This window comes from Ptychodera flava, chromosome 5 (assembly GCF_041260155.1).
Source record: "Ptychodera flava strain L36383 chromosome 5, AS_Pfla_20210202, whole genome shotgun sequence".
Taxonomy (NCBI): domain Eukaryota; kingdom Metazoa; phylum Hemichordata; class Enteropneusta; family Ptychoderidae; genus Ptychodera; species Ptychodera flava.
The window spans coordinates 24,666,545-24,692,348 of NC_091932.1; the positions used below are offsets into that span (position 1 = coordinate 24,666,545).

Genomic DNA, 25,804 nt, shown 5'->3' on the forward strand with positions numbered 1-25,804 from the left:
CCCCCCTTAGGCTGTAAATAATGACAGCTTCCAATGAAATTTGGGCTGCAGTGTAGCTGTATCTTTTTGATGAATTTTTCACAAATTTATAATATCAACTCTAGTTTCTTGTTCTTCTTCTGAAAGCTTACTGGGATTCAAAGTACCTATATATATCATACATGTGCACATTGCAATGTTATTGACCAGTATATGTAAATCTGGGTCCTGATTGACATGTACACCTCTGGAGCAGAAAAAGTGATAATGGAATGTTTATAAACAATCATCACAAGTGACAATTACCTACAGGTTTGTTATTATACTACAGAGATCACCATGATACTGAGGGGAGGCATGAAATAATAATTGTGTTTTCTCAGTGCTCTGAAAGTTGAATTTTTCCTCTCTTGAGCTGGACTACCTTAAACAGTTCTGTGTACTAGCTGTAATATGATGATGCTTAGTATTGCGGGTTATATCTGTTAAGTTGCCCACTGTTTGTCTGTGGTAGGTGTAGTGGTTTAGGAGTTTTTGATCCTAACATACATGTACATACAATCTGTGTGCTGAGCAGTGTAAGGGTTCACGTCTGTCCACCATACTGACTAATAGGAAATCCTCTACCAAATGGAGGTGCAATCCCACTGTCTTCATCTTGAGACAACTGTCCCTGGTAGTTGGTTCCTTTCTTTGCGTGGTAAAATGCTGCCTTGAAGTCGGTTTGGATTTATCTTGCTTCCTCTTCTGCATGGATATACACACCTGTTCCCTAACATAGAAATAATAATAAACTCATGGAAGACAATCATGGACCAATCATGGAAGATAATAATTTCTCTTCACAAAAAAGTTAGTTTATTTGTGTGTTACATATCCAAGAATTCTTGTGTACAAAGAACAAATAAATTATTTTTGTCTCCGCTATATGCATGTTTCTCTAACCTAGACATCTCAACCACACTTTTTCCTTCTTGCTCATGTCATATGTAATAGATTGGCTACAACCAATGTACTGCAGTTTAAGAATGAGGATTGCTATCACATGCATGTTGTGTATAATTCTGGATGGATTAGTGTTAAGCTGATGCACCTGCATAGTTGCTGCTGGCAATGTCAATTAAAATACAGCAATGTATCACTTATGTTTTTGTGAACCTGTGTTTCTAATTAGTATTCTTGTAATTGTGTAAAGATGCTATACATGTGTAGCTATATAAAGACAACTAACATAAAACACTTTGTGCAAGTTACAAGATACCACTTCCAGCACATCTTTGCAACAGTCACTTGTGTACATATACTTGGGTGCAAGGACTGAAATGGAAGAAATTTACCTGTTGTTTGATCATTTCCATTCATCTTTCGTTATAATGTCATGGTCCAAGTCCAATTCAAAGCCCTCCACTTTGTCTTTAACGCTCTTTGTCAAGGTCAATGATATTCTCATCCTTGATATTGCAGCATTCACTGCTGATCCTGAATTGTACTCATGATTACTTATAACTCTTTAAATGACAATGATAACCGGAATGATTAAAAACATTTGATGATGGGATGTATTGCTGGGATGAATTGTAAACACTCTGTATGTCCTTAACCCTAATGATGATAAGCATTACACACATGTAAACGTTATAAATCACGTGTGCATACCAGATGTATTCTCTCATTGGAATATATTTCATCATAACAGTTTTATGGATCTACGAATGAAGCTACATGTATTGAATGTCTAGTCATGTGCATTTATCATATCATCAGCATTTCACTAGGCAATTCATAGAGTGCCAAGTCTAAAGAAAATTTTTTAGCAAATTCAGCTAAAAAAGAGAAAATAACTTCACCAAAAATGTGTAAGCCATGATTATCACAACAAAATTACTGATTAAATACTAGTAGAGGTGTAATACATTTGATCTACTCAAGAGGGTATTTTAAAAAGAACTACAACTGTGTATGACAACAGCAGTGTTTCCGCTGCCACTCGCAAGAGCGTGAAATGGAAATGAAATGTCTGCAGATTGGGAAATATTTTTCAACTATCCTTCGCAAAACTGGTTAGTGCTATTTTTCAGGGGGCTGATCGAGAGTGTAGTTAAAAGGCAGAGATATTTTTCAACATCCCTGGGTGGTCATTCTTTCCTCGCTTTAGTGTGCAGTCTCAGAAAACTATTATAATCAGTAACAAGTGATATGCCGTGCTTTCAGATGGCTGCATGCAATGACCTTGTTATTTTATGATGACAAGTGCTTTGTAAACAATGCTTCTAACATAGTCAGGAAACACTGATTGCAGTGTATTTTCAAAAACTAAGCAGACAGCAGCAGCCAATGACAGCAAGGGTGGTGAACAGAATGAAACCAGTGTTTCAAAAACCGGCACCTTAGAACACTTCTGTGGCAACCTCAGAGGCAGCTATAAATGAGTGCAGCATGGTAAACTGTCAATTGGATGACGTCCTGAGCCTAACTTCATGTAAATGTTATAACCTATGCAAATACAATGACCTACATGTAGGCCTATCCACAAAACAATTATTCAGCATCGCAGGTGACCCTGGGCTAGCCAGAATACACATACAGGTACCTGCTATGGAAAATGACCCAGGCCTATCCTGAATACAATAACGGTACATATTTTATTGAAAATGACCCACGCCTATCCTGAATACGATACAGGTACAGACTTTTTGTATTGATGATAGGCCTTGGTCATCTCCCATTTTGTATTCTACATAGGCCTGAGTCATCTTACATGTACATACTGTGTGCATGTATGTGTATTGTGGATTGGCCTAGGTCATCTTCCATTGCATTTTATATATTATGTGTATTGTGGATATGTCTGTGCCATCTTCCATACCATGTGAATGCATTTGGATTGAGGATAGGCCCGGGTTATCTTCCATACCGTGTACATGTATTTGTGGATATAGGCAGGGGTCACTTTCTGCCATGATGTGTAAAAGTACTGAATATAACACTGTATTGTGGATAGGCATAGGTCATAAATTTGCATGAAGATATAACTAGGATGTTGTCCAGTTGAATGTTTACAATGCTGAACAACAAGCAGCACACTGTGACATGCTAAGTCGTGTTCGAGTACAAGTAAGCAAAAAAGATAATTGCACAGGCTGTCCGCAGAGTTGCAGGGTAGGAGTAGTTACAAAAAAAAAAAGTGTGCCAGGAATAGTTCGTTGAATTTCCATGGCTAGTGTTTGAATAAGAGAAGAGTCAGCTTTTTTTTCTGTAAGACATGTGGCCAGACAGGACATTTTAACATATACACCCAGTTTGATTTTGAAACTAAAGCATTCACTGTTTGGACTACCAATAGAAAGAGGCGACTGTTTACACCTAGTGTACAAAATGTAATTACCAGTACACCTTCTTAAGTGAACAGTTGGTGTAAAAATTAGACTCTGTGATTGGAGAACTGAAAGCACTTGATGACTGAGGCAGAAGCTATGTATCTTTCAAAGGAAACATCTTGAAGTTACCATGTCAATGATGTAATACTTGTGATACATCTTGATACATTTACAAAAGTGCAAGTCACATAAGTGTTTGGCAAAATTTGTTGTGAATGTTATTAAGAAAGCAGTTTGTTCCATAAAAAATAGTTATTTATTTACATTGCCACTGATTATCAGTCGTTCAGGATGGTCCTACTTAAATTTTTAAATCACAAATGGACCTGGTAATGTATTACCTTGAATGTAAATGATTATTGGACTAGTTTAATGTCATCTTGCCATTGTAGCAACTGATAGGACCCACCTGAGTATACAACTGTCAGTTGGATAAAAATCATAAATGCAATTACATGTAATTTTGATGGCTATAGTTTGGCTAATCAATTTTGGTCTCAATTAGCCATAATGGCTTAGGGGAAAATTTAGCCAGTGGAAACACTGAACAGTGTAAGTACAAACCTGTGCCACAGCAAGGACCCATTGTCTTAGGAAAGTAAATATATTGATGAAAGACTCCCTCAATTCCACAGGTTTTTGCTCTGCATTGATGTCAACACCACGATCTCTGTTCAGTTTTGGCTGTTTGCATAGCCACACACTGTGTATTTCCTTTGCAATGGAGGATGGTATTGTCACTATGTTGCTTTTCACCTGGTTGTCATTGCCCAGTATGCACTGCCTCAGCAAGGGATCTTGAATCTGATTAGGTGAAAAGAAAACATTAACTTGAAGCATGCAATGTAAATATTATCTCCTGCAAGTTGCTGACATTAGTTTACATCAGTTCATTCTAAAATATGGCTTTTTATATGCAAGATAAGACAACTTGATTGTTTATGACTTCTGTAATTTTAATTAAACTATAACTTTGCCCCAAACCCATTGTATTCACTGGTGATTGTGGACCTTTTTAAAGGAAACAGGTACATAATGTAGGTCAAGACGTGTATTCAAGCAAGTAGCAATATATTTATTTATATATTTATTTCAAAGCAAGACCAACAGGAACAAGTCACATTAACAGGCTCCATAAAATATACATAAAATATAAATGCATAAGGTACAATAAAACAATAAACAACACAACAACTATATGAAACCATTAAAATATGTACATATTTAAGCATGACATTCTGACCAGGCATCTGAAACTTTGACAAGATAAAGTGATGTCAATGGCAGGGCTGGAAATGCACAATTCATTTAGAGTAGCCATATATCTTTGAAGAGCCAAGTACCTAAATACATTGAGTTTTATACTGCGAGTCTAAAAAACAGTGCAGGTTCTAGTACATGTAGTTTACTGAGGAACATCAAAATTAATATGAAACATGACTGGGGACAATCATACACATTATTCTTATATTTCTAAAAAAATATAAATAATTTCCAATGATAAAGAGGCCAAAGGTTCAAACGCTTGCAGAATTCTTCATAATTATTTCGGCTGTAAGGATGCTATGTTTGAAACAAAGGAACTTCATGAATTTCATTTGCACTTGCTTTATTTTGTCCTGTTGTTTTTTTTTTGCCAAGGAGACCACACTAAAGACGCATATTCTAAAATACTTACATGTATTACATAAGTTATGTACAAAGCAATTGATGTTGAAGAAAGTATCCGCCAAATAAAACAGAGCATGCGAAAAGCTTAACTGATAATGAATGAGACATGTGCAGGAAATTAAAAATAAAAAATAATTAAAAATTTAAAACAAATCTTACCTGATGAAGGATTTTATTAAAGATCAGTTATCCATCTTTTGCTTCTTGTTCCTTCTAAGTTTCACATACATGTACCTCTGAGGCTTTACGACCAGGGTACGTGAGGTATACTTACAGCTGTAGGCAAATATCAATGAATACAATTAGAATCTTGCAGATAATCCTATTCCTCACTGTCTGTACAATGGATACTCAACTTTATAATCATGAATATATGGGTCAAATGATTAGTAAAGTCATTCACTCATTCATTATGTATTACCATGCTATATACATCTCATTTAATTGGTCGAGCTGAACCATGTGACTGACCACAAATACACAGCAATGGTTTGTTTTTATGTCCGTGAAAATGAATAATAATGCTAACATTGTAACTTTTCAGCAAACATGTAAATTGTCAATTGTACAAAGATCAAAATAGTGACAACATCACTGTTCGCTCCCATATAAGTTATCAAAACAAGTCAACAATTGTATGAAACATGGACATACATACAGACAGACTGACATACACAGACTGGCACAGAGTGATGACATTGACCCCAAGTGTGCCTTGGCCCATGGAGAGTGATAAAGATATAACAAACAGCTGAATGTAATGATAAAATAGTTAAGTGTAGGCCTATACAGGCACTGAGAGTGAATACGTTACAGCAATTTGATTAGTTTCTTTTCCTTTTCAACTTCTGTGATAATCTTTAAGACAATCAATCTGCAAGGCAGTTTATGTATTGACAAATATGCTATCTTTTACAAGCACACAGCAAACTGTTCTTGATTTTTCATTTACAATATTTGACATAGACTGAAATACATAACATGCAACCAATGTTTACACTTTTCCCATACACCAGATACATGGAGAAATTTCAACATACAATCATCAACTCAGAAACCCTACAGGAAAAGTAAACATTGTTTTCTTCCAGAACAGCTGGTGCATCCACATATGGAACAACTTACAAACTTAACCAATTACACAAGGATGATGACACAAGAGATAAAGTTAAACTGTGGTGAACTTGACTATTCCTTTCAAATCCTTAATTAACTTGACATCTTAAACTAAAATACACTGCATGGTTAATTGTGTGCAAAAATACATCGGGGTGGACCATTGATAAGGGATGGTGTCTGAAAGATCGATGAGGTACATTATCTTTTTTATCCGATCCATTGTACATTCTGTTTCCCCACCTTCCCACCTTTTCTTTTGTCAAACCTTCTCTGGCTGAATTTTTTATTGGCATTTGTTTGGAATTTTTTCAAAATCTGCCAGGATTTTTTTACTGCATTTCAACACCAAATACAGTTTACCATATCAAATGCTTACTAAATAACCACATTATATTCTCTTAGTTCCAGTAGGTATAAAATTACCAAAAAAATCTTAGAAATACAAAATAAAAGATATCCCAGTAAACTGAGAGTTTCACAAACTTGCCCCAAAAATTCAAAATTCCGGATTTCAACTTAATTTCAATATATCTTATTAACAAAAACCCTAAGAACCGGTTTACTAAATATCAAAGCAATCAGACTGGTAAATTTTGAGAAACAAATTTTTGACCAAAATGAGAAAAATTGCCCCCAAAATACAAAATTGCAGATTTCATCCTAATTTTAAATATATCTAATTAACGTAAACCCTAGTAACCTGTACACTAGATATCAAAGCTACCAGATCAGAAGTTTTAGGAGAAAAAAATTTTGACCAAAAAAGGCAAAAATTGCCCCCAAAATAAAAAAAAAATTGCCAGTTTCAACATACCTTCAATACATTATATTGAGATTAATCTTAGATACCTGTATACCAAATATCAAAGCTATCAAATCAGTAGTTTTTGGATAAAAAAAAATTATCAAAAATTGGGAAATTGCCCCAACATTGCAAATATGACAATATCAATACAATTTGTACAAGCGTGACTGAGTTCATCCTGAGGAACATGAATATCAAGTTTCATAGCAATCAGACGAGTGATTTCAGAGAACAAGATTTTTTTACTAAAAACGGAAAAAATACCCTAAAAATACAAACATGCAAATTTCATCCCAATTTTTGCACACATAATTTAAATTACCTAAAGAAATCTGCATACCAAGTTTCAACCAATCTGACCAATGCTTACTGAGTTTTAGCCATTTGCAGGATTTCCTTTTTTTCCCCTCATTTGCATATTTTTGGCACTGACATGTTCATTTGAACAAATTCACATCTCCACCCCTAGGTGCACCTGTACACCAAATACTAAGACAGCAGGTGCTACGGTTTTGGAGTTTTTGACGTGGACGGACATACATACATACATACATACATACATACATACATACATACATACATACGTACATACATACATACATACATACAGACGAAATTTTTCCACCATACAAGAATACCTCCCATTTGCATATATACATATGCATATATGGGAGCTAATAATCAATTACAAAAACAAAATGAAGCACTTGTGGGCCAAATTATACTTTTTAAAAAAATCTCCAGATTTGCCAAATTTTTAGGGTGGGCATGACCGTGCATTGCCTATTACATGCCTTGATGTGAGTGCAAATCAGTGAATTGATTTGAAAAGGAATATCTGGGTAGTTAGTGGGTCGGTTAACGATGTACTGACTGGTTTCCATGGTGACCCAGGCCAGTGAAGCACTTCAATGTTTTCTACATCTAAGTAGACGCTTAATGATAGATGTAAAATATACATGCACACACTTTTTTTTTACTTTCGTTAAAATCCGTTTGATGTTGGTCGATAATGGTAAAATTGTTTGAAAATGTCCTGCATATAACTACATTGTAAATGTCATATAGCATTTGTAACCATGAAGAGGCATGTAATAAAAATATTGTTGCCTGAATACATGGGTTATGTGCCCTCGCAGCAGGAGACAATTTGCCCTCCTGGCGTCAGGCATATTGTCACCTGTTCTCGGGCACATAAACCCATATATTTAGGCAATAATATATATTATATCAAACCAGTATATTGATGGTGTAAATACAGCGATCCGATTGGTCGAGACGCGAAAAGAACCGTGGTATATTGGCGATATACCACGGCTGGCACACGCTCGAGCTCTCAGCTTGAGCAAAAATCCGTTTTTTGACGTTCCACACCACAATTTCAATATACTATTATGATATAATAGCAATAAATCACACCCAGCGACGGTATACCACGAGATTTTGACCAGTTCACTCCATATATACACTCGCTATCGCTCGTGCATATATGTCGTGAACTGGTCGAAATCTCGTGGTATACCATTGCTAGGTGTGCTTTATTTTCACATGGGAAATTTTTGTAAATCTTGATGGTTTTCTAGGGTTTGTTGATAATATCATGAAAATACAAGACTCTGCCTCGACCATTAACATTTATCTATACGCTTGGGCAAGACTGAAAGCCAAAATAAGCATGCTCGCCAAGCCTTGTTAATTCTTGACTTTCCGCTTGCCCTTGGCCATAAATGAATAATTATGGTCAGGGCATCACCCATTATTTCTAAATATTAATTACATTAATCATTAATTAATATGGTTAACATAAGTGTGATAAGGGCATTTATGTACAAGAAATTAAATTTTGGAATTTCCCCAAATGCACTCCATGTATACAAGGCTGCCAATAGAACAAGGAACAATTTTTCCAATACAAAACTGACTACATTTTTGCACTCTGTAGACTTGCTCCAAGTCTGTGGGCATATAAATATCAAAATTAATAAATTGAAGGAATAAACTTCTGCAGACTGCAAGGCTAGGTGGTGGGCTGGTGCTCAGATAGTGGGGTGAATGCTTTTCCCCACAGACTTGTAAACCTTGCAGGGTTTCAGTAGCGATAAATAATTCATATGACGTCAGGTAATAAATATGCATGACATATAATCTCAATCTTACTCAAGCATAATTTTCCAACTATTTAAAAATGGGGATAGAGAGGAATGGTGTTATAAACATGTTTTCAGAATTTTTACAACAGTCTGTGAATCTGTCTAAACATGGGGGATATTTTTGCCTTCCCCGGGAATCACAGCGGTACAATTATCATAATGAATCATGAGAATCTCCAGTCCTGTGTAGCATCAGTAAATTTCAAAATTACAATAGCAGCTTGTCACCTTCCCTGATGTTTGTAAACACAGCCTCCAGATCCCACCACAGCACTGCAAAAATTGCATACAAGCTCTGCGTATGTGTGAATAGGTTGTCAAACTTTGAGGCGTCACCGTTCTCCTAAGGCTATGATGATCTGCGGGTACGGGTATTGATGTCAAATGACTAGAAAATTCACTTCCTGAATAGAATCATGAAAAATAAATCTTTCATTGTCTAGATATAAATAAAAATATCCTTCACAAAAAAATCTTCATTCATGCATGGGCTACCAGACCTTGTCACTGGGCTACCAACTTCAGAAAATGGTAGCCCAATGCAATGGGACTACAAGAGAAAAAAATTAATTTCGAGCCCTGGGGTGTGTTACCGGCGTTATACGGCCGTAAAAGGCCGGCAACACATACAGCGCCCTGCCACGCAGAGCTATAGATATAGCCATGCTGTGATTATTAAACCTCTGCGTGCAGAACTTTCGTTTCTCGGCGGTTCAGCAATAAAGTGGTCTTCTCTGCAGGCGTCTACTGACAATATAGTATACGTTTGTACGTTTCGTGTGACTGTATGTTGTAACAACCATGATGATTGACAAAACACCGAAACCAGTGCGATCTCACTGCAATATCAATACAGCAACTCTGCGTGGCATGCTGTACGTGTTGAGGCTGACCAGCTGCAGTATCAGTACAGCAGCTCGCGCTTTAGGTTTTGCCTGGGTATTTGGGTCGGACGGCAAAACCTCGAGCCACTGTGCAGTTTTACACACACTGCTACAGCAGTGCCACGCACAGCTGCAGTACAGAAGCTCGAGGTTTTGCCTGGGTATCTGGGTTGGACGACAAAACCAGATTTGCCGTCCGATCGACCCAAATACCCAGGCAAAACCTCGAACTTACTGTACTGCAGCTATGCCCCGGGAGCTATGCCAGGCAGAGAGCTATATTAAGCGGCAGCATACTGTTACTTCCGTGGAAGAAAGGACTTCGCCAGTCGAGGAAAATACGTGATCATCAGCTGCTACCCTACAATGGTGAGACTTGCAGTACGATGTAACAAAACGCAACTCATGCGCGATCGACCGCGGGGCCGCATAATGAAGTGACTTCGGCGAGTTCCGCCTGGGCATTCTCGCACCAACGTAAAGTTGGCGTCATCCTCATCCTCATCCTCAGCCTCAGGTGACCTTTCTAGCTGACGCTGAAAATGACGCTACTCAGCGTCAGCTTCAGCGTCGTATCCGAAGATTGCCGAAGTTGCGCTACCCGATGACGGATAAATGATAAAATTCGCCCAAAACTTAAGAAAATAACAACTCCATTCTTTCTCAACTTTCTTTTAAATCGTAAAACTGGTTCGCAGGTAATATTTTATCGTTAGAATGTCTCATACAGACCAGTTTTTTTGAAATGTTCGTTATTTTCAGCCCATGGATCCGTGGACGTGTTTGTTGGTATCCTCTCAACTCTTGCGTCAAGATTTTCCAAAAATTGGTGCAAAAAAGTATACGTGTCCGAAATGTTTAAAAATCGCCACCATGAGAGGCGATATGAAAGCCCTAATTATTCAGAGGACATATAAAACAATTAACTGGTATAACTATGACTTGAGGCCTGAAAAGTCAACGTATTAAACATACAACCTTTGAACTTTAAGGAAATTAAGGACTAAGAATGTTGCGTTATAAGTTACTACATCGTGAGAAACGGATATTAAGAGGAGAGGTTACTAAATATTATGAAATACATACCCCACTGTGTTTTGATTAACATTTACAGTGATATGAAACTTGGAGCACATTTTTAAAGTCGTTTTTACACTTATCATTCCATCACACGCATTCGGAATAATCGGATCTGACGCCGGTGAAGCTGACGCTGTAGCGTCATCCTCATCCTCATTTTCGCGTGACCCCTGAGGCTGAGGCTGAGGATGAGGATGACGCCAACTTTACGTTGGTATTCCTCGCACAGTCTTCGGGTCATGGGGGTCACCGAGCGTTTGTGACAGTAGGTCCGCTTTACACAGGCATATCCTTCCATGACAAACAATCAAGTACGCCACTCTTGGCTTTATTTTGACAATACATCAAAGAAACTGAATGTACAAATTTTACAGAATGCTTTATAAAATATAAACCAACACTCCTAACACATTAAGTTTTCAAGTATAGTGTTAATTTAGCGTGGCTACACTTCGCTACACTTGTTCTCATTTGCATAGAACTTTACACCTCCGAAATTGCACTAGATGCCCTGTCTTCATCGGCATGGACGTTAACATTTTTGTATTCTTTTGAGCGTCAGTGGGTTGACTGTTTTTACTGGTGAGAGGTCTTTGATCAACAGAATTTTCATCAACAGATGTGACTTTGTGAGCGGACTCTGATTGTGCTCATTGTTTTCGACAAAGCGAGTTGACGTTGAGGCGTTACTTGAAGTTGAGGTGTTAATTTCTGTAGTATTGATATGCTGATTGACACCTTCATTTGCATTTGCTTCACTTTCGACAACATCCATTAAACCTGAGTTTTCATCCACACCATTATTGTCTTTTTGAACATTTTCAGTGTCATTATCGTTGTTTTCTGAAGATCTATAGTTTGGACAACGTTTACGGATATGACCTTTTAGTCCACAATGAAAACAACGCAGTTCATCAATAGAAACGTAAACGGAATAAAAACGATCATCATATTTGATTTGAATTACACCACTGATGTTCTCATTGTGTAACAAAACATGAACTTGTCGTCTAAACGACTTCACATGCTTCAGCGAAGCATTTTTACAACCAAGAGGGATTGCTCTTAGGTGACCAACAACTCTACCAAGTTTCCATAAATGTTCCTCCAAAACTTCATCAGGAATGAAAGGAGGAACATTTGACAGAATTAATTTTGAGGCCGGTTTCACCATGTGTTCCACATCGACTAATTCATCAAACAAAGCAAACTTGGATTCAACAATACTTTCAACATTACCGAGTGTTGCTAAGAACACAACAACGGACTTATTCATTCTAGATGCAGCAATAACATTTTCACTTCCGACTTTCTTTGCAATCTCTTCAACATAGCTTTCAACAGGGACACCTTCAATATTAGTACACCTGACAGCATGCTTGCGTGTCAGATTCCGAAATGGCTTGTCCTCCCGGGCGGCCATATTGCGACGACGGGTTAACAAATGACAAAAAATAAAATCGAAGGAAATCCACCTAATCGAAGATGAAACCGGACCGGAGACAAGACCCAAAAGAACTTAACACTACTCACAACATAAACTGATGACAATTGACGAAGGATGGCACTTCTCACAGGTAGAAAAACAAAACAAGTAGGAGCCCTTCTTCTGTACGTCAATCCAATATGGCGGAAGAAGAAGAAGAGTGATCCTGAGTAATACAATAGGGGACAAGCCCCATAGGGCTTTGTCCCCTAATAAACATCAGCAGTGACAATGGAGAGTTTTACAATCTTTCATACTGTTTTGTTATATTCTCTATCGACGGTATTCATTTCTTTACTTTTCTGTCTTCTACTTCCGATGATTGTCTTTGCTCACTGAACTCTATCATCCCTGCTCTGAAGTCAAATTCGCAAAGTGTTGGACCTTCCATGGTTATTATTATCAGAACATTTATGACATCTTCATTCAGACGACTATGTTTCGATGTTTTAATCCTGTTTTGGGTACGTTCACATGTGACAGATAAGACTGGAATCACAACTGCAGTTATGGCCAGCTGCAATACTTGGAAAGAGTTCACAATACTCGATGTATAAAGAAGTATGCAGACCACCATAAAAGTATTATTTCTAAGTCTGCTTAACATTAGCTTTAATTATTGGTATTTGACTTGGAGATTTTCAGGGTTTACAAGTACATATCGGGCGTATCGAAAAAAAACCATTTTTGAAATAAAGATGAACTCTATTGGACATGTTACATTTTTATTGTACAGCCTTGAAGGAAACAATTTACGCGACGTGATTAACAGGATGTAGGAAAAATTTGCAAGATCATGAACATTTTTTATCACCAAACATTTACATGTAATTTTTAGTCAAAGTTGATAACTACACATTGGCGGGAAACCAAGTGTGCTCATGTCTTTGTTACCGTGACTGCATTATTTTCAATGCGTATCGGATTACGCAGATGTCAATTTACTTTGCGTACTTCAGAGTAATTCTGCATGAAATACGCAGGATTTTGCGTTAACGAAAGCTCTGACTTGAGACAGGAGATGTGCAAAAATGTGCTTGCTCGTTATCGATAAGTTACGGTAGAAAATCAAAACATCGGTACATGAAGTTGGGCACGGTGATGTGAAGATCTAGGTACTAAAATCAAACTGTGGACCGTATGTTACAATCATTAATACTTAAAGTTTAGCCCCGACAAACCCTGAACGAATTTTTTGAGTAATTTACGCAAAGGAGGCTTGATACAACATTGCATGAACTAATTACGAGATAGATTACCTCATTACATAAGAACGGCATTCTGGAGTATGCCAAGGTTTATAAATATACACACACGGCGGTATGCTGTCAGGCAAGATCCCTCACGCATTGTCAATTATGGGTGAAACAAATCAAATGGCAGGGTAAAGTTAAATAACGTTGAAAATCTTGCAAGCCAAGAATAAAACTATCGGTTTGGGTGATCAATGAGTATCACATTTTCATGACTTACCAAAGAAACTAGGCGATCTAATCACAGATTTCGCAACCCAGCGTTTTCATGCTACAGCATAATGCAGGTGCATTTCAGTTCTATTTCATATCACGTGATCACCTCTGCATCCAATATCATGGCAGCGATTTCACAGAAGTAAAAAAAAAAACGGTTTACTTGCCTATCTCAGAAGATTCTTCCTGAGCTTTTGGGAAGTAGTTCTTTGAAGCTCATTATGTTGTTAAATCTTGAGTGTCCTCGCGTGAATATGTGTTTGGTAGTGGTCATACGAGACACGTGGAGAGGAAGTCTCCCATTTCTGTGTCGTTGATATGCTGTCATTGATCAATGAAAATAATTTGCAAGGATTTTTGAATGATAGGTGTTAAGTACCTGAGCAATCGCTTTTGTATTTCTAGTTTTGCGATCGTCCCATCCTTTGCAATGTTTCCTGTAATCGGAGTCAACATTCCACAGCTTTAAATGCAAATGTGATGGATGCCAAATGTCGTTTCAAAATGGACAATCCTTGCTAATTTTCTGTCGTCGGATATTGCTAGGCATGCCATTCTAGAAATAATAGACAAGATTCAATATTGTAGAGAGTCTCAACGAGAAATCGATTGTATTTATAGAAAGTTATGCGATGTATAGTTAATGAAATGAAGAGTATTCTCCCTTTTTTGTTATAAGTAACAGTAAAGTGAAGAAACCGATGCGTCCCCGTAAACCGTTTTGGAATGAGGAGTTAACTGTTTTATGGAATACGATGAAGGAAAAAGGGAAAAATTCGCTCGGTTTCATGGGCGTAAAGCTGAAATGCGCAGGTGCGGATGAACTACACAAATGCAAGACTTGCATTTGACAAAAAGTTGAAGTATTACGAACGTAAATTTAGGATAGATGTTATTTCTGAGATTGGCTCGTGTTGTTTTAGTAATCCTAATGATTTCTGGAACTATGTGGGTAAACTTGGTCCAGCTCGTAAGTCAAATATCCCTCATGAGGTTTATGTTAATTCTGACAGGTTCTGTAAGTAATAACAGTAAAGATATTTTAAACGTTTGGTCTAGAGATATATCTGCTTTGTATCGTAACTTAGAAAATGAAAATTTTGATGACCAGTTCTATGTGAGAATGCTACATCATAAGGAAGTCCTTGAACATAATATGGATGACCCTTTATATATTTGCAATGGCGATTTAAATAGTAATTTTACTTGAAAGAAGTACGAAAAGTTGTAATGAAAACGAAGAGGGGTAAAGAATGCGTGTACGTAGCGTCCAACCAATTTATTGAAATTGAAAATTGAAATCACCTTCAAAATGCTATTTTCATTTTAATGAAATAACAACCAATATTTAATTTTCATATTTTCAGACAACATTTTTATTTTACCGATTTTTTGGCACGGTTTAATCGCGGCATATCAATTCTCAAAAATATTAAGATGCATTTTAGCACAAAAAGCGTTATTTAAATGATTGAAATAGAATTTTATTTTTCATATTCATCTTAATTGAAAATACCAATTGACAGACCAATTTTAATAAAGCTTCTATTATTTGGATATTAATGAAACATAACTCTCTTTCGCCTTGTTCATATTTTGAATACGAAATGCAATTATCAGTGAAACCAAACGGAATTTAATCTATTAATTCTATTTTATTTCTTAATTTCAAATCACGTGTTTTGTATTATTTCAAGGAAAGTTGCTTGTTTCATATTATAATTTGTATCGTAAAATGATTTTTTCATTTTCAACAAAACAAAAAAAAATCATTACCAGTATCAAAATATTACCCAATCTTAAAATAAAAAAATAGTACTATTTTCAAGATTCGTAAAATTTATTATGGGACATTGTACGTATTTGATGAAGAACAAAATGAAGAGAAAGGAAACTCTTTGAAATAAAATCATATCTTACCAATTGTGAGGATTTGGAATTTTACTTTGGTGCGTGCGAAAATTAGAAATTGAAAATTGAAAATTGTAAGTTTCAACCTTTTTCATTTTTTTGAAAATGGTCGAAGACGACTCATTTGAATTGCTGTTCTCGGCCCTCTACCGGCCAGTGGGCGAGCAGCATCAATGCGTACGAGACTTCCAGTTTCCGCAACGCATACTTGTTCCCGCGCCTACTGCATGTGCTGCGGAAGACTGGCCACCGAAGACGATATAAAGGAAATTGAGGGCAACTCCACGCATTAGCCCTACGAGTCTGGCGAGAGTGTCCGGATTTGGCTACGCCGCCTCCACGGCGTAGCCAAAGCCGGACACTCTCGCCATACTCGTAGGACTACTTCACACATCGGCTCTACCAAGATTGTTTAGTATTAGGATTTGTAGCTGCAGTACAGTAGCTCGAGGTTTGCCTGTATATTTGGGTCGGACGGCAAAACCAGACCGACCCAAATACCCAGGCAAAACCTCGAGCTACTGTACTGCAGCTATACGATGTGGTGAATAAAAGGATCATTGCATTTAGTTGGTGTGGAGACTTGGCGAGACACTGATGAATCGATAGTGCTTTGACCTAGTCATGTGATCTGGGTCCCCGGTAAACCGGTTTGTTGATTGAGTGATTCGTCTTAACGGTGTTTCGGAACCAAAAATGGGGTTCCTTCATCAGTCGCTCTCTTGTTTCATATCCCCTCCGCTTGGTTGTGTGATGAAGTCATCTTCGTCCTCGAGGAGGAGAAGCCAGATTCGTTATTGAGAGAGTTAGCCACTCTATTGACTGACTATAGTGAGCGATCCGGTGTGTGGTGTCATATTATAATTAACATGACCCAGCATCGACCGGAGTTTCTAGACGCTTATGAGGATTTTTGTTTTACGGCATATTTGAGCGTTGGTCATTGTTCGGCGTGTGACGTTGCTTAATTTCATGTATTTCACAAAATCTGCTCACTGATCTCTCGCTTAATCCTGAAAGATTATGATCAGGAAACAAGTCTTTCAAAGTATATGCTATCTGGCGGTGTGTTTTATCTTCAAAAACAACCATTTGCCGCATAAACTCTTCGGAGACTAAGGAAGACAACTCCATTTTAAATTTACCGCAGTTCTTGCGTTGACGGAAGCCGGAAATCTCGCACTCATCGCTGCTCGCCCACTGGCCGGTAGAGGGCCAGGAACAGCAAAGAAATTAAAATTACGTGTAAGTCGTTTTTCGACCATTTTCAACAAAATAAAAACGGTTGAAACTTACCATTTTCAATTTTCAATTTTCGCAAGTAACAAAATGAACAGCGAATTCATTTTAAATTAGTTGTACATGATTTAGTATTAACGAGTTTCGATTCTCATCATTTTTGTTCTCCTTCAAATGTCAAAATTATCCTACATTTTATATTTTACAAAAATCGGAAGAAATACAATTTTGTTTTGTTAAGATAGAATAAAGTTGAAGACTTGAAATTATTTTTATGCTTTGTTGAGAATGGCAACATCATTTTTAAAAAATGAATTAAAATCAAAATATGAAACAAGGAACGTTCAATAAAAGTAAAGCAGAACTTGTGTCTTCAAATCTTATGAATGAAACACATTAATTGATTAAAGCTTAATTTGTATTTACTGAAAATTGCTTTTCGGATTCAAAATATAAAGAAGGCGAAATAGAATAATGTTTCATTAATAATGAAATAGCAGAAGCTTTATCTAAAACGGGCCGTCAATCGGTTTTTTTTCAACGAAGATAAAAATGAAAATAGCGCCAATGGCACTTGATCACAACTGGCACATTGTGAAACTACTCTATCTCTGGGTACACCTGTACATGAAATACTGAATGGGTAGGTGCTGCTGGTTTGGAGTTTGTCAGTAAATGCACACAGAAAACAAAGTCCCAAAGTAGCGAATTCCAGCCATTTTCAAACCACACTGTTTGTCAGTGGGGTAAGCAATATTCGCAAAAATCACATTTCCAGGCTAATAGACTATGTTTTACGAAATCACACGTCCTTATTACAAAATAAAACGATCTGTGTCTTTAAATCAATGCACCAGTAAACAGGTCCAGCAGCTAGTTATGTCATCAAGTCTGTAATGTTAAGGGTCATAACAAATGTGAGAAATCTAAAACATTAAATATGTTGTTTTTATCAATCTTATTACCAAAAGCGCATGAAAATCTCTGATACTTTGAATCAGCCATCCTGCATATTTCTAACATTCATCAAAACCTCATTTCTGTTCCACAACTCATTAAATAGTCCACAATGCAGGATTGGTGTACATTCCAAAACTACAAATATGAAAGACCCCTAAAATCAATTAGTTAAAGGGGGTTAGAAATTTCCAAAACTATCTAACCGCTGCTCCGTTTGGCTCCATTTTTCGGAATCGGAACCTTGGAATTAGTCTGAATATCTCTACCAAATATCAATGCAGTCTGTTCAGCGGTTTTTGACTTTTTGTCGTTTACGGAAAATGGACACTGTCCACCATCGGTTGAAGCTAACCCTATATCACAACTTCCAGATGTGATAATGACCTATGGTCATTATGTTAAAAAATACCGCCAATGGCGCTTGGACATAATGACCACCTAGTATTATCGGCATTTATCAACAACCACACTCACTGTGAATTAGACAGACCACGAAGTCAATGAGCAACATATAGCTGAAAGACTATTTTTCACATTGCGATTTTAAGCCCATTTTTATGAGAAAAGAGACATGTATATGTATAAGGAGAAGAAGCAGAAGACATATTTGTAAATTGTTTGTTAAGTGACAATCATATATGCATCTCTTGAAATTTTGTGGTTATAAGTGTAAAACGGTAGTGTAAGAATAATGAGGTATGAATAAGTTAGTAAAGCTAAGTTGACAGTAATTAAGATTACAAAATTATACACTAAGCTGGGAAATCTGATTGAAATCAATGTTGAAAAGTAGCAAAGTCATGGTCATCTTTTGTCTAATACCTTGTGTAAGTTCATGAACTTACATAAATCTTGCTATAGATTTGTTGCTAATGGGCAATAACTGTGTTTCAGATTATTTGAGAGCAATCTATCCATGACAGGTTTAAATTGTAATATACTTCTATTTAAAGGAGAGAAATTTTTTTCCCTGTAATTTGCTGTGAGAACACATGGACAGATGCTCAGGACTCTATGCTGGTGCTACCTTGATAACTAACCTACAACTTGTAACGTCATTGTCTAACCTGTTCACCCCAATTTCCTGTAGACAGGTCCACACTCTCCATTGATAACAATGGGTTTGGGCCATACCATTGTAGTGAAAGACTGTAACATGTGAGGTTGTGGATACTTAATCTCTGGAATGTCAAAGTCTGTATATTGACTCAAGGATGTTTACTTAACAAATGCCAAGGGTCATCTCAAAAGTGAGAATCTAAACTATGAAATAGGTTTTTTTAATGCTTTTGATGCCCAAAAGACCATAGAAATCTCTTATACTTCGAATCAGCCATCCTGCATATTTCTAACATTCATCAAAACCTCATTTCTGTTCAACAACTCATAAAACAGTCCACAATGCAGGATTGGTGTACATTCCAAAACTACATATATGAAAGACCCCTAAAATCAATTAGATAAAAAGGGGGTTAGAAATTTACCAAAACTATCTAACCGGCGCTCCGTTTGGCTCCATTTTTCGGAATTGGAACCTTGAAACCAGTCTATGTATCGGTATCAAATATCAACGCAGTCTGTTCAGCAGTTTTTGACTTTTTGTCGTTTACGGAAATGGACGACATCAAACACCGGTTGAAACCACCTCTATATCACAACTTCCAGTTGTGATAAAAATAATTTTCGACTTGAAACATTTCAATTGTTACTTCTATGCCAAAAGGCTGTTTAATATTTTTGGGAATTGATTGGCCGCGAAAACCGTACCAAACAATCGGTAAAATAAAAATTTGGTCTGCAAAAACGAATATTAAAAATGGTTGTTATTTCATTAAAATGAAAATAGCATTTTGAAGTGATTTCAATTTTCAATTTTCAATAAATTGGTTGGACGCTACGTACACGCATTTTACATACATACATACATACATGCATGCATACATGCATACATACATACATACAGACATACTGACAGACTGACGACAGACGCCGGACGGATACCCATCCCAACATATATATATATATATATATATATATATATATATATATTTATATATATATATATATATATATATATATATATATATATATAAAGAAATCAAGGAAAAAAAGACAAAATTAATCTGTGTTTATTAAATGGCTTCATAATTCCTCTTTTAACCTTTGTCTAGACTTTATTTTCTTAAATAAAGATGATAAAGGATTCCAATGCGTGATTGCTGCTTAGTAATATAATAATAATAATAATAAACTTTATTTCGAGAACCAGCTTATATGACACACTAAAAAAACTTAAAGAAAAGAAAGACTGAAACAAACCAACAGAGCAACAATTTAAAAGCAATCTCTGTACAATATGTTACTGAGTGACTGTAAGCCTTGTTTTGGAATACAGTAATCAATCTTCAACTGAACGTGTAGAGTACCAATGGCGAAAAAGTTCAAAAGAAGTGTTGATAGTGATTTGAAAACGGATACTTTGAAGTCGAAAGCAAAAAGGCAAGAACATTATTTAGGTCGTTTTAAAATATGGAGGATATTTAGTTGATGAAAAAGGGCATTTCAGTGTGCATGAAAAACAGAAAAGGTGATCAATCGGAAGATTTTCTTTTGTAAGCAATAAAATATGTTCCAGTGGAGAAGTGTTGATATTCCAATACTACTACGCAGTAAGTTAAGTCTGGTATGGAATAAGGTGAATACAACACTAAAGTGCATTGATCATTTGTTTTGATCAACAAGATAGCCCTCAACACATTATATGACATGTCTACGATCTGATCATTGGTAAACTTTATGACAATTCGTTAATTCTATGGACAAAAACATTATTTAGAAACGCTGAGAGAAATGTTACGAAAGTAGAGCTTCACATTATAGTGTAGCTCAAAATATTACAATGTCAAAAACCATTGTTACAAATATACTTGTAATTGTTAATACAGTTACATTTCTATGTACATTAAAAACTATACAGGAGAAAATGTCTCGGTTTATTTTGACACACTTCCTTGGGTATATCGCAATGACTTTTGATTTTTTAAAACATTTCACATTCATCGAAGCTAAACACAGCTACACTGAATACATGTGCCATTCATCCATGCATGTATTTACAAAGGTCTCACTGCTTATCTTGATAATTTCACACCTGTTTAACAGATGAAATCACTGTACAAGTGACTAGGTTTTGTATACCGGTATGTATTGAAAATATAATGCAGCTTATGAAAATTGAATATTTCTCTGCATTTGACAAGTCCTATACATAACGTTTGTATATATGTATTTGTTCTTGATTTATAATGATGGAATGGTATTGTTAAAGCTAACTCATCCAATCATCCTCCATGCAGTAGCTCATTTTATGCATGGTGCAACCACTGCAGTGATGAAGGACATTGTAGGACCAATGGTGTTGCCCTAGTTGCTGTGAAATGAAACTGACCGTGTTTGACAGCTTTGCGTTTGCAATGGTCTTCAAAGATAATTTGATTGATTTCAATGAACACTGAGAATTTGCTATTTCCTTTGCAATGTGTACAAATAATACATCATACCTAAGACTTTCACTGTACCAGCTTATAAACCGCACACATAAATGTTTCAGGGATTTATTTTCTCTCAAAGACTTAACTATAGCCCCAACATTAACTAAAGTGCTGCTGGTGACATAGAGTGTGAGAGCTCTTGTAAATTTGTTAAGTTTTATCATGTCACAGGCTTTATCTATAGTCTGCTCTGTAAACTCACCTATTGATAGGTCAGTCAGTGTGGTATTTGTTGATAGCGTATCAAACAAAGCAGAGTCTCTTTTCAGATGCACACTGCCCACATATAGCCTGAGAGATTTTATACTTGCACTCATGTCTTGTAGACACATATTTAATTCCAGATCGAAATTATTACACTTGCAACAAGTGTGATCGAGCTTCAGTTTAACTGATTCTGTTGCTTACAATTCCTCATGAAGTTACACAGACTAGACAATTGGCATTTAGAACCAGCCATGGTAAATTCCACTGTTCTAGGTCCCTTAGTGATAAATTCTTCAAACAATTGAAGTGAACTACATGTATTAAACGTCAAACTTCGTTCCAATGTTAGAGCAAATTTTGTATATTCTCATTATCAGCAATTTCACCAAACAATTTTTTTAAGCCTTCTTTGAGTTCCTCTCCACTGTAATCATCAAACTGTTGATCAAAGAAAAAGTTCAGTGTTTGCAGAGTAACATTTTCTTTTACATTTCTAATAACTTTTGACCACTTGTCAACATATGATACAATATTTTTTGATCTGAGGTTAGACGTGTGTGTCTGTAACGTTTAACATTACATTGCTTACGGTGTCTGATAGTGTTTTTGATAACATTGACATCTCTTTCATAGTGGTTGATAAATTCTTAACTCTTCAATCTGGCAAGGTCGTAGTTTCATAAAATGAAGGATGGATGAAAAGTGACAGTGAGTCCTGTTGACTCTAATGAATTTACTGACTTCATGATCTGGTGAATCACACAAAGAGTCACATTTTCTCGATCCAGTTTTAACTCGTGGATAAAGTAGAATCCCTTGTATTGACCTTTGTACATGTGAAACACACTCCAGGCCATGTTTTGATTCATGTAAACATTCAAACCACTGGCCAAGTAAAGAGGAAAATTCTACACATCCATTAACATAGTTAAAGGGAGTGTTCAATACATTTTTCAGAGTCAGCATTTCCTGATTAAATCTATTAAATAATAACCACTTGCCTTACTCTCAGAAATTCCTGCAAGAATTTAAGAACAGAGCTTGATTTCTGCGGATTACTGAACAGCATATCCAAACCAGTTGTATCTCCTACATTTAACTGAGAGGAAATGTAAAATGCAGTGAAAAATTCAAGCCATGTTTTATGGTGGAAGTAATACAACTCTTTTACTTTTATCCTAGAATGACCAAGATCTCTCACCAACAATCCTAAATCTAGGTATTTTTCACAAGAGATGTCTGTTTTCAAGAAACTTGTTTTGTCAGCTGAAAATATTTATATGAATCAAAGGCCAACGTATCTCTGTAATCAATAACTAATTTTGGTATTTCACCATTATTGAGTTCAATGCCCCTTTTGGCACAATATCGTTTTAATGTACATTCAAGTACCTCAGAGTATAATTCTGTAAGGTTCTGTGGGAAATAATTTTCCTTTTTGTTACGTTTGTAATCTTCCAAAAGAATGCACAGGAAAGACACATGCAAGGGATTACTAAGGAGATCTGTGATAGATTTCTTAGTGATATCTTCACTTTGAACGTTTATTTGCTGTTTGAGAGTCGCACCCGTGTCCTTGTCATCTTTAAAATACTTGTCAATGTATTCATTGGTACTCTTTTTTGTAAATCCTTTGACAATTAAGTACAAGTCACAGTTACTTAAGAACCTATCACGTAAACGTGGTCGTGTGGTGATGACAATTGTGCAGTACGCACGTAATTTTTGGACAATGTGGTTAGCTATTTCACAGCCCTCAATTTTATCCTTTGTGATTTCATCTAAACCATCAACGAGAAACAGAGTTGATTTTTCTTGGGATGAGATTATGTTTGTAAGCTCCTCTTTATGATTGCAAAATCCTCGGGTAGTAACTGGCTGACTATTTCATCAACTACTTGAAGCTCTGTCACATGTTTCATCTCCAGAAATATTAGTAACTTGTACTGCTTTAGCTCACCACAAGCCCAGTCATACGCTATTTTTCTACATAAAGTTGACTTTCCTAAGGCAGGTGGCCCCTCTATTCTTATTCGCAATGCATTTTGTCCTTTCTTGTCAGCCGTAAACATGTCATGCAGATATTTTAAATCTTGGCCGGCCTTTGTGGCACCTCTTTCAACTTTTTTGACTTCTAGTCTGGTATATACATCCTCAAGGTTGAGATTCAGCTCTTCGTTCCATGGAATTGGTTTCAGCAATGCAAAGTCGCGCTGGTATGTATCTTTTAGAAATTTAACAAGCCTTTCCTCCTCAGTCAAAGCGCCTGTTAAATAAAATGTATTTATCATGTTCTTTTCAAAACTCACCATTTAACATGACAAAATCAAGGACAGGATATTGCATGATATTATAATACAATTTCAAGTTGATCAAGTGATTCATTGATCAACGGCACCCACTGAAATGACATTATAATTAATTGTATTCATATTAAACACAATACATCACCGGTGAAGAAAAACACTAACAGTTTTTTTGTATGCATATGAGGATTTCTTGGAGAATAAGATATAATCTGAAAATAAAGGTCATGGACTAGGAGCAAGCATTACCGCAATAATGTAGCACTGACGTCTATTCTTGAGATGAAACTATATGATGCTCTTAGACTCGATGAAATCTTTGCCTTACCTACAAAGATTTGCTTTGACTCTTAGTTTCTTACCAAACTTTAAATGCAAAAAGATTTATACAAGGGACAACTCTATACCTCATAGACTAATTGTCGTGCAGCGTGGTGATTGGTTGAAAAATGTTCAAGGTATGCACATAATCAGTAACTTAAGCTAACACAATGTGTACAGGATATGTTAATTCTTTGATTGTCATGCTATTACAACATATAGATACTTGAGAAAAAAGTGTAGGTCTATGATAAGGGCCAATGTGCAGCTGCTTGGAAGGCTTTAGCTAAACGGATGGCTAAAATTCATTTTTCTTGTTGAATTATAACCAAACAGTCAATCAGGTACAGAATAGCCCTAGTGTAAGGCTCTTTAAATTACTCTAAAACAATAACATTCTGCCAATCGGATATAACCTTCAAAGCTGCACCACATTGCCAGGTGTAATTTGACTAAAATACATAGGAAATTCACCAGCCTTACCTCCTGTTTTCAGTTGATGTCTGTCACTTTCACTTTTATGAAAATCCTGCAATTTTTTAGACAGTATATGAAAGCCAGCCTTATTCAGCATATCTTGAAGTATGAACGTATTAGTTTCGGTGATGTGGCCTCTATCGAGCAAAACCTGGAATAGATCGAATGGGTCCAGTATGTTTTGCAGATTTCCTTTTTCTATCTTGAGTCCGACACACAGGAACTTAAGCTCCTTAAGTTTTCTGATGGCAAAAAGGGAAGCAAAATAGATAGTCTATTACAGCTTTTTTTCTTTGATGTGTTTCATGCTTTTAGTAACCCTGAATATCATGTTCAAATACCCGGTTTCCTACGTGTCTTTACAGTCTATATTGTTGACAAGTAGATTAGAGTCAGCACCAGAACTAATTTGCCATCAATAACATTTTCAAAACGTAAAGAATGCATTGTATTTTAGACATATCTGTGTACTTCAGCAGACTGAAAAGAGAAGAATAACAAATGAATTAGTCTTTTTTAGCAAGAAACATATAAACCACCATCATTAGGCTGCTTACACAAAATAGCATTAATGACAATAATTGCTCATATTTAGTGACATTTGGCAAGCCGTAATGAGAGTACAAATGATATACAACCCTTTTCAGATTAGAGCGCGAAGCCACTGCAGTCAACTGCATAAAACTGCTCACACTAATTAGTTTCAGCTGTAGCCAGCTGTCAAAGTCGACAACATTGTATGTTCCATGCAGACAGTTTGTCTGGGGAAGTTGAAATAAAATGATTTGTACATGGATCAGTGTATGGTAATG

The 25,804-nt window shown here is 36.3% G+C and overlaps 1 protein-coding gene and 1 long non-coding RNA gene across 4 annotated transcripts in view; one reads left to right on the plus strand and one right to left on the minus strand.

Moving 5' to 3' along the window:
• The window catches only part of LOC139133344 (NLR family CARD domain-containing protein 4-like), a 543,607-nt gene that overhangs the window by 316,994 nt on the left and 200,809 nt on the right, over positions 1–25,804 (plus strand). The gene's annotated exons all lie outside the window — the stretch shown is intronic.
• Positions 122–9,889, minus strand: LOC139133339 (uncharacterized). 2 transcript variants are annotated; one of them, XR_011552571.1, is made up of 5 exons: positions 9,330–9,889; positions 5,187–5,303; positions 3,921–4,160; positions 1,317–1,458; positions 122–751 (listed from the first exon to the last, which is right to left on the minus strand). It is a non-coding gene; the product is annotated as an uncharacterized lncRNA (long non-coding RNA). The 2 variants fall into 2 exon arrangements; XR_011552570.1 differs by lacking the exon at positions 9,330–9,889 and having other exon boundaries at positions 5,187–5,406.